The sequence below is a fragment of the Puma concolor genome, chromosome B1 (assembly GCF_028749965.1).
Source record: "Puma concolor isolate L17-30 chromosome B1, mPumCon1.1.hap2, whole genome shotgun sequence".
Classification (NCBI taxonomy): domain Eukaryota; kingdom Metazoa; phylum Chordata; class Mammalia; order Carnivora; family Felidae; genus Puma; species Puma concolor.
In genome coordinates, this window is record NC_141670.1 from 153,722,028 (window position 1) to 153,737,194 (window position 15,167).

At 35.8% G+C, this 15,167-nt stretch overlaps 1 long non-coding RNA gene across 2 annotated transcripts in view; it reads right to left on the minus strand.

Annotated features, from left to right (window-relative positions):
- LOC147581963 (uncharacterized) overlaps positions 1 to 15,167 on the minus strand; it is a 95,694-nt gene that overhangs the window by 14,517 nt on the left and 66,010 nt on the right. Inside the window, exon 3 of one of the 2 annotated variants that reach the window (XR_015250429.1) lies at positions 6,504 to 6,639. The exons of the other annotated variant lie outside the window; for it this stretch is intronic. This is a non-coding gene — a long non-coding RNA (uncharacterized LOC147581963). The remainder of the gene's footprint in view (positions 1 to 6,503; positions 6,640 to 15,167) is intronic. 2 annotated transcript variants of the gene reach the window in all.

A 15,167-nucleotide genomic window follows, 5' to 3' on the forward strand; every position in this document is an offset into this window, starting at 1 on the left:
TCAGAAAGTGGCCTTTGTTGTTACAACTTTATGTCCATTGTTTGCTAATTTTAATATTAACACAGTGAAAGTTAAAAAGAGTGTTCCAGCAATGCTAACCTCATATTAAAAGAGACTGAATGAAATTTATTCAATAGAACAATCAAATGTATACAAAAATTCCCCAAGCCATAGGTTTATGAATAAAAAAGAGGATATTAGTTCAATATATCAAAACATGTGACATATATAGGCATCTAAAAAAATTGAAGATATATTTTACATGCTACATATTATAGATTGGGTAAGAGATAGGAGTGTGTAATATTTTTCTCAAGATGATGATAAATGAGGGAAGATTATTCTTGGAATTTGTCTATACCATCCAAACAAGAACATCATCTTCTTGATTGATATATTGAATTTTTTACAATGAATAATGATTGATGTCTACCAATTTATAGTTCCACAGGAAATATGTTTAGTAGCCTCAAACAATACAATAAAGCACCATAAATATGTTCTATATCCCCACATAGTGAAGATGAAAATAGCAATAGTTTGAGAAGAAAAGTAAAACATTATGAAATCTATGCAGGTTCCATCCAATATACCACTGAGAAAATAGAGTATTTTGAGATCAAAACTAAAAAAAGTACATATAAGAGCAACAAATTTTGTTATGTAGATTTTTGGCATGTAGATTTCAAATATCGACTAAATGCATTTTTTAAAAATAATTCCAATTGGAAGTAAGGAATATTGGCAAATCATGTTGCAAATTTGTAAGATACCAAAAAATAAATATGTTTAAAATCTTATAGTAATATGTCCATAGATCAATAATTCCCAAGTTTAGTGTAGTAGAGACATACACAAGGAAGTTTGTTCAATTTCTGGGTCTATTATCCAGAGCCAGTGATTCACTAAGTCCATGATGAAGCTTAGCAACAAGAACCTGTAGTTATTTTGGTGCAAGAGATACACAGGCGAACTTTGGGGGGAGAGAAATGCTACCATTGGAAATATATCTTCATAGACAATATTTGAGTAAGTAAAAATAAAATTAGGCTTTCCTTCTATTATTTGAGATAAATGGGAATAGAATCTTTGTTGGATCCCTTTAAACAAAATAGGCTGAACTTAGTAGGACCCTCATTATACTTTAAGGACCAAGTTGCTATGATTACCTTAAAGGATAAGGAGAAAAGTTACACAGAGAAGTAATGCAGAGGAAAATAGTCATCTGTGCTTCCTTCTCACAAAGAAACAAATCAGAATATATATGAATAGAGGGATAAGAAAACTAATTAAAATAAAATAAAATAAAATAAAATAAAATAAAATAAAATAAAATAAAAACAACAAAAAGCCAACAAAAGAAAGACTCATATAATTAAAACGAGAAGACAACCAATGATGAGAACAATTGTATGTACTTGACCAGTGCATTTGTGCACCAATTTCAAAACCCTGGCTTCCTGAAGCAGATCATGTACTACCCTTGAAGCCAGCTCCAGCGCCTGGGTGGCTCAGTCTTTTAGGCATCCGACTTCTGCTCAGGTCATGATCGCCGTTCATGGGTTTGAGCCCCTTGTGGGGCTCTGTGCTGACAGCTCAGAGTCTGGAGCCTGCTTAGGATTCTATGTCTCCCTCTCTCTCTGCCCCTCCCCCACTCATGCTCTGTCTCTCCTACTCTCAAAAATAATAAACATTAAAAAAAAAATTTTTAAAGCCAGTTCTAAGTGAACCAGAGTAGCAAGTTACAACTCCTCTGAAGCAATTTCAAAGAGAAAGTTTCAAAAGTGTAAAAAATTAAGAATAAGCCTTTCTACCTCAGCTTCACAGTAGAATCTTTTTTTTTAATGTTTATTTCTTTTTGAGAGAGAGAGGAGACAGAGAGAGAGAGGGAGGGACATAGAGTATCAGATCTTTAGGGCGTATCTTACATGTGTCAGGCATGATAACAGACACTAGAAATGCACTGCCAAAAGAAAACAAACAATCAAAAAAAGGTTAGAGAGGGAGGGAGCCAAAACATAAGAGACTCTTAAAAACTGAGAACAAACTGAGGGTTGATGGGGGGTGGGAGGGAGGGGAGGGTGGGTGAGGGGTATTTAGGAGGGCACGTGTTGGGATGAGCACTGGGTGTTGTATGGAAACCAATCTGACAATAAATTTCATATTAAAAAAAGAAAAGAAAGCAAACAAATAACAAACAAATAACCATCCCTCCCTTGAAGAAGCTTAATAGGGGGGATGAGGGACCAGAGGGGACACATACGATTGCAAATTTATAAAATCAGGGAGTGATAATTGCTATAAAAGAAATATAAGGCAGGTGAGAGGATAGATTAGTGATTGGTGATTTGAGTAACATCCACCTGAAATGCCATTATGAGAAAGGGACAGTTGAACAGGGTTTAAATTAAATTCTCTCTAGGCAGAGAAAACAGAACACAAAAGGCTAAGGAGCAGAATATGTGAATGGAAGAGGGAATGACACAGTCAAGGGCCAGATAATAAAGGAACTCTTAGGCCACTGCAGAGAATTTGGGGTTTGATGTTTGTGAGATAAGGAGACTGAAATCCGTGTAAGAAGTCGAGAGCTAATAGCCAAATAAGATCAAATCAGCACTGCTTTATAATATATGATTAAATGAGGAGAGATGGAGACTTTTAGTGGAAAAACAGAAAAAAAAAGTGCAATGTTTAAGAAACTGGTCTCTGGGACCATCTTCCCTGGATTCATATTTAGAATTCATCATTCACTAGCTGTGACATTTGAGTAGGTTATTTAAATTTTATTTAAATTTCCTCTACCTCAGTGACCTCGGGTAATAATAGCTTATTGTGAAGAATAAGTAACTCAAAGGATCTAGTGCTGTACTTTGTATATGCTAAGCATTCAATTAGTGTTATTTTTTTCACTGTTGGCCTTATTTATTAACTTACTAATAGTTTTTGTACAAAATAGTATTCTTAAATAACACCTTCTTCATAATTCCAAGGTAATCAGATATAAAGCTATAGCTAATATTATCTATCAGGTTTGACTCTGGTTTGTAGCTTTATTCTCATCTATAAAAATTTTATTTTTAAAATCTATAAGATAGGGCCCTCTCAGCTTCTGCATCCAGTGTAGAATTATAAGGAGTTCAGAAACAGCAGACAGTTCTCTCAACATGAACACAATATCTGATACACGAATGTTCATAGCAGCACTATTCCCATAGCCAGAGTTTGAAACAACCCAATTGTCCATCAACAGAATAAATTAACAAAATGTGGTGTAGCCAAATATGAAATATTCAGCCATAAAGAAAAAATGATGTACTGATACTTACTACAATATGGATGAAACCTGAAAACATTATGTTAAGTGAAAGAAGCCAGACATAAAATGCCATATATTCCATAATTCCATGCAATGAAATATTTAGAAGAGTTAAATCCATACAGACAGAAAGCAGATAGATTGGCGGTTCCCAGGGGCTGGGAAAGAGAAGAATGGAAGCGACTGCTTAATGGGTATGGGGCTTCCTTTTGGGATGATAAAATGATCTGAAAGTACAAGAAATGGTTGCACACTATTCTAACTGTGCTAAATGCCACTGAATTACACACTTAAAGTGGCTAATTTTATGTATATTTCACCTCATAAAAAAAATCTTAGACTATACATCAGAAAAGTCCATTTTAACATGTTACTTTAAAAAATAACATTCAAGGGGCGCCTGGGTGGCGCAGTCGGTTAAGCGTCCGACTTCAGCCAGGTCACGATCTCGCGGTCCGTGGGTTCGAGCCCCGCGTCGGGCTCTGGGCTGATGGCTCAGAGCCTGGAGCCTGTTTCCGATTCTGTGTCTCCCTCTCTCTCTGCCCCTCCCCTGTTCATGCTCTGTCTCTCTCTGTCCCAAAAATAAATAAACGTTGAAAAAAAAATTAAAAAAAAAACATTCAAATTAAAATTATATATATACATCAGAAAGTATTATATCATGTATTGGTAACTCCATGCAGAAATCCCTGGACATAAACAATAAGAAACTGTGCCTTGACATGCAATAGCAACTCAAAATGCTCAGGGTCATGCACATAATTTTGGTAGGTGTGAATTTGAGACAACATTTTAGATACTAAAGGACTTAGCAGGAGGTCATGTCAGGGAGCCAGATATTAAAATATAAGGGAAATGGCCAACTTGAAATAATGTTTGGGAGGACATAGCAGAAACCAGAAGTGTGGTAGATAATGAAAGTAGAGAATACTCTGGGGTGCCTGGATGGCTCAGTTGGTTAAGTGTGCGGCTTTGGCTCAGGTCATTATCTCACAACCATGAGTCTGAGCCCCTTGTCAGGCTCTGGACTGGCAGCTCAGAGCCTGGGCTCAAAAATAAATAAACATTACAAAAAAAAAAGTAGAGAATACTCTTATGTTATGGACTGAACATTTGTGACCCTCCAAAATTCACATGTTGAAGCCCTACCTCCCAATGTGATAGTATTTGAAGGTGGAGTCTTTGGGAGGTAATTGGGTTTAGAGGAGGCCTTGAGAGTAAGACCCTCATGACGGGCTTAGTGTCCTTATAAGAAAGGCCAGACTGTTCTCTGTTGCTCCTCTATGTGAGCACACAGTGAGAAGGTGGTCAGCTACAAGCCAGGAGGAGGGTTCTCAGTAGGAATTGAAATCTGCCTGCACCTTGACCTTGGACTTCCCAGCCTCCAAACTGGAGAGAAATAAATGTCTGTTGTTTAAGCCACCCAGTCTATCGTATTTCGTTATCACAGCCCAGGCTGATTAAGACACTCTAGAATACTAGCCTTCAACGTTCTTGTTTGTTTAATCTTTAAAGAGTTTTTGGAAAAGAAGTACATGACTCACATTTCAAAATTTAACAGTTGTGCCACATTGCCTGTTAGCAAATGAGCACCATTTCTGCCTCTGCCCCCTCTTATTCTCTCTGCTCCATTGGAGAGGCTGGAAGCTTTGGAATTACATTTTGTTTTAAAGTACTTGGCAGCAGAATCCTGAGGAACCAACCTTCTGCCAGTGAGATCCATTTGCACAAGACTGAGAGAGCCTAAGAGGGCAGAGGTCATATTACTGTTTCTAATGCAGAGATTTGGGCTGCAGTAGCCACAGGTTTTTCAGTAAGCCCAAGACATTTCCCAGCAAACCAGCATCCTTAATACTATAGAAAACTATAATCACTGCTGTAATTTCCTATGATTCTTGCAATTTCTTAACTCTCTGAAAGCTATGAGTGAATCTGAAACCTGGTGAAGGTGTTCCTGACCTTTACATCATCCATCCCTTTTAATGGTTTGTAAACACCTAATTTGCTCTTTAATTTCATTCCTGCTTAAAATATATGGAATGGTTTCTGTTTTCCTGACCAAACTCTGAGTGCTACATTTAAAATGTATTCACTTTGCGGCGCCTGGGTGGCGCAGTCGGTTAATCGTCCGACTTCAGCCAGGTCAGGATCTCGCGGTCCGTGAGTTCGAGCCCCGCGTCAGGCTCTGGGCTGATGGCTCAGAGCCTGGAGCCTGTTTCCGATTCTGTGTCTCCCTCTCTCTCTGCCCCTCCCCCGTTCATGCTCTGTCTCTCTCTGTCCCAAAAATAAATAAACGTTCAAAAAAAGAAAATTTTAAAATGTATTCGCTTCATATGTACAAAGGATGTATTTCTGGCTTTTAGTATACTGTTACTACAAATATAGTTTATGTATATTTTGTGATAATATTTTTTAAATTTCTTAATGTTTATTTTTGAGAAAGAAAGAGAGAGAGAGAGCAGGGGGAGAGGCAGAGAGAGAGGGAGACACAGAATCCAAAGCAGGCTCCAGGATCTGAACTGTCAACACAAGGCCTGACACAGGGTTAGAACTCATGGACTGCAAGATCATACTCTGAGCCAAAGTCAGATGCCTAACCTACTGAGCCACTCAGGCTCCCCTTGTGAAAGTATTTTGAGCTACCAGTCTAGGTCATCCAGTATCTGAAAACATACACAGTTTGACTTAATGATAAAGCAAGACTTGTCATTAAAATAATCAGCCAAGTCAGACAATTTCTGTCAGAAAAGTCACTCTTCCATTGGGGCACTTGGGTGGCTCAGTCAGCTGAATGTCCAACTTTGGCTCAGGTCATGATCTCACAGTTTATGGGTTCGAGCCCCATGTTGGGCTTTGTGCTGACAGCTCAGAGCCTGGAACCTGCTTTGGATTCTGTGTCTCCCTCTGTCTCTGCCCCTCTTCCACTCCCGGTCTGTCTCTTTCTCTCTCTCAAAAATAAGTAAACATTAAAAAAAAAAATAAACATTACTTTCTTAATCAATTCAAGTAAATATATTAATATACTTATTTATTACACTCTCATTTCTGAATATCAAGATAGCTAGAAAATTATAGATGATAAAGGTAGATGCATCCATGCATACATACATACATAATGCACATGTTTATAACCATACCAAAATTTTGGCCGTAGGTCATCATGATGTACTTACTTTAATATAGTTACAGACACATCATTATTGCAAGGCTCTCCTCAATGGCTCAAGCTTTTGCATTTGTCTCTATGTTTGCTTCTTTAGAGATTTTTTTAGTTTCTTTTTTCCCCCTCTGTGGCAATGTCTCATTGATAGATGAAAGATATCCTTTTTATAATAAAATGGGAAATGAGTTATTGTGAAAGGAGAGTTTGGGAAGGAAACTGAGGACCAGGAGTAGATTAATTTCAGGGAAAAGCACAGATAAAAGTTGAAGATCTAGACAGTTGTTCCCTTTACAATATCCATGGCCACACACTTCCTAGAAACCCAAAGGTTTGTGTTAAAGAGCACTGCTCTAACAGCACATATTTATTTCCACTGCCTCCAAAATAAGAGGTCTGGGAGACTGAATAGTTATATATTAACATTATATAAGATTTTCCATTTTATATAGCAATCTTAGAAACAATTTGTGGTTTTCCAATACCTGAATGAATGTATTTAGTGCTTATCACAGGTGAATTCTTTGGAGTAACATTTAGATGGATTTATTAACTATAAAAATGCTGTACTTTTAATATTAAACAAATTTTGAGGGCAGCTATTGCATCTTAGAGGGTATACTCTTTTGACTTCTTTTATGTACTTCTTAGTAATAAAAAATATTAATTAATCCTTTACTACATGATGGCATTATAGTGAATTGAGGACACAAGAGTGAACAAGGTTGCTTTGTGGAGCACTCAGTCTAGTGATTCAATCCAATGCAGACAAATTATCAAATTCACTAGTTCGATACTTCCTAACACACAAATCTATCGATCTCATTCTCATCCAGCCTTTCCATCTACCATCAGAAAACACCATTCCCATCCTCTCCATGGGAAAATGCATGGAGAGTTCAACACTACGTTATAGAAGAAACTACATTATAAAAATAATGAGTGTTAACATTTTTTATGATCTAACAATTGCCAGAAAGTAAACTAAGCTCTGAACAAAAATTATTTAACTTAATACTCAAAATATGTCTGTGAAATATATATAAGTTCCTCATTTTCCATATGAATGGACTATATATAGATTAGATCATTTTAGAAAGTATACAAGTTTCCACATTTATTCAGTATACAAACTTAGGTCAACTTTGCTACAGGTTCCAGCTTATTGCCACCACTGATTATAGTCTTCTAATGCAAATTCTTGCAGAAAGGAAATCCTGTTTATATCTCCATCACATACAGTTTTGCTCCAAATACACTGATGTACTTATTACCTGTCTCACAATACAATATATATGTTTTGCATTTTGCCAATATAGGATACTCCAAAATTATTTTACACTGACTAGAGTATCCATTTCACATACACATCTCAAATATGACCCAGGCAAATTCTATCCTTCTATAGGATACAGGGATTTATAGAAAATATAATATCCCTTTTATCAATGTAAGTTCTAATACAAGGAATTATATTAATCCATTTATATCAATTGCTATTTAGGATAGACTTTTATTTAATTTTATTTTGTAGCTTCTACTTACCAAAATTTTCATTTGCATTAATTTTCAGAGTTCTTACCTTTTATTTGATTAAATCTATTTCTTTTCTGTGTGTGTGTGTGTGTGTGTGTGTGTGTGTGTCCTTCATTGGTTTCAAACTTACGTGCCTTCTATTTTATTTATTTGATTAAATATAAAGATCTTAGCATGTATACTTAACTGAGTAATATTGAAAATTAGCTAATATTTCTGTTCTTCTCCTGAACAGAGACAATATTGCAAATATTCTTGTATTCTCCAGGGCATCATTGATTATTAATTTAGAGCTACTTATTTTGTTCTAAAATATTATAATCATTATACTAGTATTAAAAATCATAGTTAAAATTAGATTTGCAAAATATGTTACTTATTTACCCTTGCTTTCATGTACCAATCTTTCTTTTTAACTTTTATTTTCTTCTTGCTGATAGACACCCTTTAGTGGTGTATTCAGAGAAGATCTGAGAGTAATACATTCTATTAGTTTTTATAAGTATGAAAATTCACTCTTTCAGTAAAGACTTCTTTTATTATAGAATTTGGCTTGACTCTATATCTTTAGACACTTCTGGCCTCTGTTGTTCATGATAAGCCTGTAGCCAGTCAGGGACTTTCCATTTTTTTGGACTCTGTGTTTCCTCCTTATTATTAAAAAAATTATATTTCACTTTGATATTCTGAAAATTTACTACTATATATTCGGACATGTGTTTGGGTGATTAGGATTAGAGGTGATTTTTCAATCTGAGAGTCCATTTATTTTCTCTATTATAAAATGATTTAGGCCATTGTGTTTTTCAATCGTGCATCTCCTCCATTCATTCTCTCTTTCTGGAACTCCTATAAAAATGCACGTTGGGTGGAGAGGGGTGCCTGGGTGGGTCAGTTGGTTTAGTGCCTTTTGATTTCACCTCAGGTCATGATCTCATGGATCCTGGGATCCTGCCTGGCAACAGGCTCCATGCTGACCACACAGAGCCAGCTTGGGATTCTCTCTCTCCCTCTCCCTCTGCCCTTCCCCTGATCACACTCTGTGTGTGTGTCTCTCTCTCAGAATAAATAAACATGAAAAAATTGTTAATGCAACTTGGAGCTTGCCTTAATAGAGCCCTTATCTTTCTATGTTGTATTCTGGTAATTTTCCTGAAGAAATCTTATGAGTTCTAAGTCTGTAAAGTAGTTCACTATTTTACCCGTCCATTTTTTTATGACTATGTTTTTCATTTCTAGAGTTTCAGTTTGATTTTTTCTTCAAATTTGCTTGTTTTTTTTCTGACCACCTTATTTTTGTTTAACTGATTCTTTTTTTTTATTTTAATGGGCCATTTTCTAAAGTCTCTTCCTTATTTTGTTGTCTATCAACTCTTTTTGTCATGGTGATTTTCTCATCTATTGTTTTGTATGTTTTAATAATGAACTCATCCTCAGTGGTTATTGATTTAATTGGAGAACTACAGACCTTGGGTTATATAGGCACTTTGTAGGGATAGTTCTATGTATGATTCTGCTGGAGTCTCACTAAGGCCAGACTTTTTCCTTTTTCTTTCTTCTTTTTCTTTCCTTTTCTCTTTCCTTTGCTTTCCCTTTCCTTTTTTCTTTCCTTTCCTGTTTCTTCTTTCTTCTTTCTTTTATCTCCCTTCCTTCTTTCCTTCTTTCTTTCCTTCATTCCTCCTTCCTTTCTTCCTTCATTTAAAAAAAATTATGTGTAATTATTTTTAAGAGTGAGAGAGACAGAGCATGAGCAGGGGAGGGGCAGAGAGAGAGGGAGACACAGAATCCAAAGCAGGCTCCAAGCTCTGAGCTGTCAACACAGAGCCTGAAGCTGGGCTGGAACTCATGGAATGTGAGATCATGACCTGAGGTGAAGTCGGATGCTTAACTGACTGAGCCATCCAGGCACCCCCACCCCCTTTTGTTTTAAAACAGGGTGGCAATCCCATGAAAGTAGTATTTGTTTACAAATAGCACCTATAACCAGCTGAAGTTTACGATTATGATTGTGTGAGGGTGAACATATCTCATCTCAGTTGACCATATTGACTTAGGCCTCCTTTTTGTATGTGTTTATTTTCCTCATAACATAAACCTTTGTACAGAAAGAATCATCTTTTCTAATTTTCTTTTTCTGTGTATTACACATTATAGATACTAAAACTGTATATTTTCTTAACTAACTTGATAGGTTAGCAAGTAAAACTCATTTGAACTTAATACAAAAGAAATTAATACCATGAAACCAAAGAAGCCATAAGAACCATTGGTTTATATTGTAAATTTTATCAATGAAATAATAGTTAAACAATTAAGTTTAGAATAAAAGTCCAATTTCTCCAGTATTTTAAATGTGTTTTTCATGCAAGTAGAGAAAATAGTACAAATATACTTCAATAAAGGTATAAAGTATGCAAATACAAATAAAGTATACAAATATACTTCAATAACTTCTAAGTTATTTTTCAGGTATAATGGTTTTGTTCTCTTAAGCCCTCCTGTAAATATTTATTTACCAAGAAAGCTATTACCTTCTTCTCTATGATAACAAAATGATAAGCTCATATTGAGGAAAACTAAAATTCCTAAAAGAGAAGGTACATTCTAAATATATTAATTATAAAAACAGCTTTAAATGTTAATCTATGTGCAAAACAATATCCAAAAATAAACTTTCTCTTACATTCACCCTATAACAGAATAATAATACAAGATATTAGGAAGAAATCACACTGTTCATAATCAGCCCCTCCCAAAAGAATGACATTTCTATAGTTTGAGTCATCATAGAACATCTGTCATAACGTAAAGAAACCATATACATCATTAAGGTATTTTATGCTTGCCTATAGAAAATACATCAGTATATAGACAGGTTTGCAACAGACAATAAGAGCTTTGCTGAAATTCTTTATGGGAAATACATCTATCCAGAGATATCCAGAGTAATTGGATCGTTTGCCATATAGATGGAAAATTAAAATCAAATACATTAACATTAGCTAGATGTGTGACCATGGACAAATCACTCACCCGCATTGACACCTACCTCCTTTATGTGTAGAATGGAAAAGAGAGACTTAGATATGGTCTACTGCAACATGAATAGCGTAGATTCTAATTGCATGGGCCCTAAGAACTCACTGGAATGTAACATTGATTCTGGAAAGAACCTAAAACAAATTTGGAGTCTATAGAAGAACTCTGTGAAATATATGTAATTCTCAAACCCCTAATCTCTTTGTTCCTTAAGCCCCTAATCTCTTTGTTCCTTAAAAGTGGGAACATTCCATTTAAAAAAGGTAGAAAAATTTTAGACACCAAATGAGGACTCCCCCACCCCAGGTTTCTGAACTGCTAGCAAGTTGCCTGCTTCCTATGAGGAGAAAAATAAAATAAAATAAAATAAAATAAAATAAAATAAAATAGTAAAGTAAAAGTGAAATAAAATAATAAAATAAAATAGTAAAATAAAGTAAAATAAAATAAAATAATTCAAAACTTCCTTTTAATCAGAATAATTTCAGAGAAATTGAAAAATTTCTGAGAAATTGTTATACTGGAAAACTGAAATTTGAAATAAGCACAATTAATTTTAGCCCCAATTCAAGGGAGTTGAATTACTAGACTTGATTTTAATAAGGGGCAGCTATTACTTGGGTTTAATGGGTCATTTAATCTAAAAGACCAATATATATCTTCTTCAATGAAAATAAATAAATAATTCTTTAAAGAAATAATTTGGCCTGTGATGAGTGTTGTTTAACTTAGAGAAAATCTATCAAATTCTCTCTCTCCCTCTCTCTCTCACCACATCCTATAACTATAAAATTAAAGAGTTTCTTTTACAAGATATAAACAGACTAGATTTGCTTATATAAAACAGGGAATCACTTCAAAACTGGACAAAATGAGTCATTGCCTTGTATTAGTGTCATAGCTCAGACTCTTGGGTCAGGTTGTTATCTTTTAATCACTGTTACCAGTTTGTAGCTATAGACTTTGAGAAACTTCACTTTTGCCCTTAGTTTTTTCCTCTATGTAACAGTATACATAGGAATTCTGAGTACATTCAATTGGAAGAAATATTAAGAGAGGAATAAAGAGACACAAAGAATGAGAGACAGAGACAGAGAGAGAGATCATTTAATCTAATGCTGGTCCAAAAAAATTGCTCAAATATCTTCGCTATTTTTCTTCCTATGATCATTATTGTTTTTGTTTATACAATTACTTTGTGATGAAAATTAATGGACTATCACATCCAACATTGTGAAGTAACAGATTTTTATACACAGAAGGCCCAATTTAAGTCCATTTATTTCTTTATGGAGAAAAGCACATTAATAAACAACAGTAATTTTTCTGTAACCTGGGATAACTTCTTTGAGCTATATTTAGGGGACTGGTCATTTTTTTGATCACTCAACAAAACTTATTGAAATTTACTATGTACCAGATCCTGGTCTGATGCTGTAAAAAACAGTGGAGACCAAAACAGTTTGAACACCTGCCATTATAAAGCTTATATTATTGGAGCAGGAGAGTGGATAAATATATATGTGTATTGGGGCGCCTGGGTGACTCAGTCAGTTAAGCGTCCGACTTCAGCTCAGGTCACGATCTCGCGGTCCATGAGTTTGAGCCCCGCGTTGGGCTCTGGGCTGATGGCTCAGAGCCTGGAGCCTATTTCCCATTCTGTGTCTCCCTCTCTCTCTGCCCCTCCCCCATTCATGCTCTGTCTCTCTCTGTCTCAAAAATAAAAATAAACTTCAAAATATATATATATATGTGTGTTTGTGTGTGTGTGTATAGGTACATATACATATACAGTGCTTATTATATATTATGTATATATATAGTGTCAGAGAGTGATGTTTTAGAATGTAGGATATATAACTGGGTAAAAATATAGAGAGTGTTGGGAAGTGGGGAAAGGAATTAATTTAAACAGTGTGGTCAGAAGGATTCTGACCGAAATGAAGTGAAAGAGCAAGCCATGAAAATATAATGAGGGATAAAAGGCAGCATGATAACTGAGGTAAAGTCCCTGAGTGTGGATTGTGTTTGGCATGTTTGTTCATAATACCAACCTAGCAACTTGGTTGAAAGAACTCAGTTTCATAAAGCTGTTATGTAACATCTGGCACATAGTAGACACTCTGCGTGTGATAATTACTTTTATGAAATGAAAATATGGGCTACATGACTGTGTATGTATTTGGCGGCATGGGAGTGATGACTAGAAATATCTATAGAGAGATATTTGCTGATAAAGAACTGGTTGAAGACCTTTCAAATATAAGAAAGCACCAAAAAGAAAGAGTAGACTCTTAAAGAAAACACAAGGAAAGCCCAAATGTAAGGAGGAGAAATGTTTGACTGCCTAGGGGTCTTTACAATTAAGTCCATCACTTCTTCCCTAAATCAGTTTCTGTGCTGACACTGTAAAAACAGTGCAACGTGTTTTTAACGTGTGCAACATGTTAAAAAAGAAATAGAATTAATGCCTTATATGGACTTAGATCGATAAACATTTTACTTATACTTTTTTCATTCTCTTTTGTCATGTTAAAGCATTTAGAAATTATTTTAGAGTAAAGAATCTCAGCAGCTACTTGTTAGAAAGTGACAGTGAAAGAAATCAGAAAATAAGAATTTGAATTGACTGAAGAGAGAGAGAGAGAGAGAGAGAGAGAAAGCACAGGAGGGGCAGAGAGAGACAGGGAGAGAGAATTCCAAGCAGGTACAGGCTGTGAGTGGGAAGCCCCATGCGGGGGCTCCATCTCACTACAGTGAAATCATGACCTGAGCTGAAATCAAGAGTCAGATGTTTAAATGACTGAGCCATCCAGGTGTTCCACTATTATTTATTCTGGATCACTCTTGTGAAAAAAATGATTCAATATCTTTAATATATCAAAAGCTCTCATTATGGTATTATTTCTCACAGGACAAATATTGCCTCTAATAGTCTTTCATGTTAAGTAATAGTATAAAAAAATAATACATTGTTCTAAAGAGACAAATTGTCCACTTAGTAGGAATGATTTATCTGGAAAGGATGACAAAGAGTCTCTTTCCATATAAAAGGCAGGGACTATTTCCCTTCTGGCTGCTAGATGTCTGAGTGTGCCTAGCTATGTGAACTTGTTTAGCACAGACGTACGAAAAGCATTATAGGTAAATAGGTAAGGGATGTTTCTCCTAGTTAAACTTGGCTGTGTTTGTCTTAGCTCCAAAAAACTACAATATCACAGAACAAAGGGATATTATCATTGAATGCGTTCGTTCTTCCTTACTGCTTCTAAACCCTCAATGAAGTGTAAATAATTCTCAGAAGCCCCTTAACCCAGTTTTATAGGTAGATCTCAGGATGAGAAGGGACACTAGTCTAAGCCACATTAAGAATCTGCACCAGAACTGTCATTGGAACTTGGGAACATCTGCAGACAAAAGTGTGCCCCAAACAGCAGCCTGTGTCAGTCTTAATCACTATGGGAATGATACTATTAACTACAACAAGCGCTTTTAACTAAAGGAATTTCAAGGCTACAACCAGCATCAGGTCAAAGAAGAACCACGTTTCCTGGTAAAAAGAAAAACATGAATGCTGTACAAAGTTGACATTTCAAAATTCCTTCAAAATTGGTTGTAAGATAATTTTGCCCAATTAGAATATAAGCCACAAAAAGAAGACATAAACATACTTTTTGTATCACCCAGTCAGCTAGCATTGTGCATTTTCCATGTTGTAATTGTATGTTCTAAGCAGGTGTCAAACTTGAGTCTAAGCAGTAAAGATATTCTAGGAACAGTTGGGGCAGACCTAAGAGAAGTGGCTGAGGAGCCTTCTAGGACACCCCATCCTTAGCAAAAAAAGGAGCCAGCCATAGGGAGTTATTATACCCACTTACATGGAGCCAGCTTTTTTTTAAATCTTTTTTTTATGTTTATTTATTTTTGAAGGAGAGAGAGAGACAGAGCGTGAGGGGGGAGGGGCAGAGAGAGGGAGACACAGAATCCGAAGCAGGCTCCAGGCTCCAGGCTCCAGGCTCCGAGCTGTCAGCACAGAGCCTGACGCTGGGCTAGAACCCGTAAACCACGAGATCATGATCTGAGCTGAAGTCAAAGGCTTAACTGACTGAGCCACCC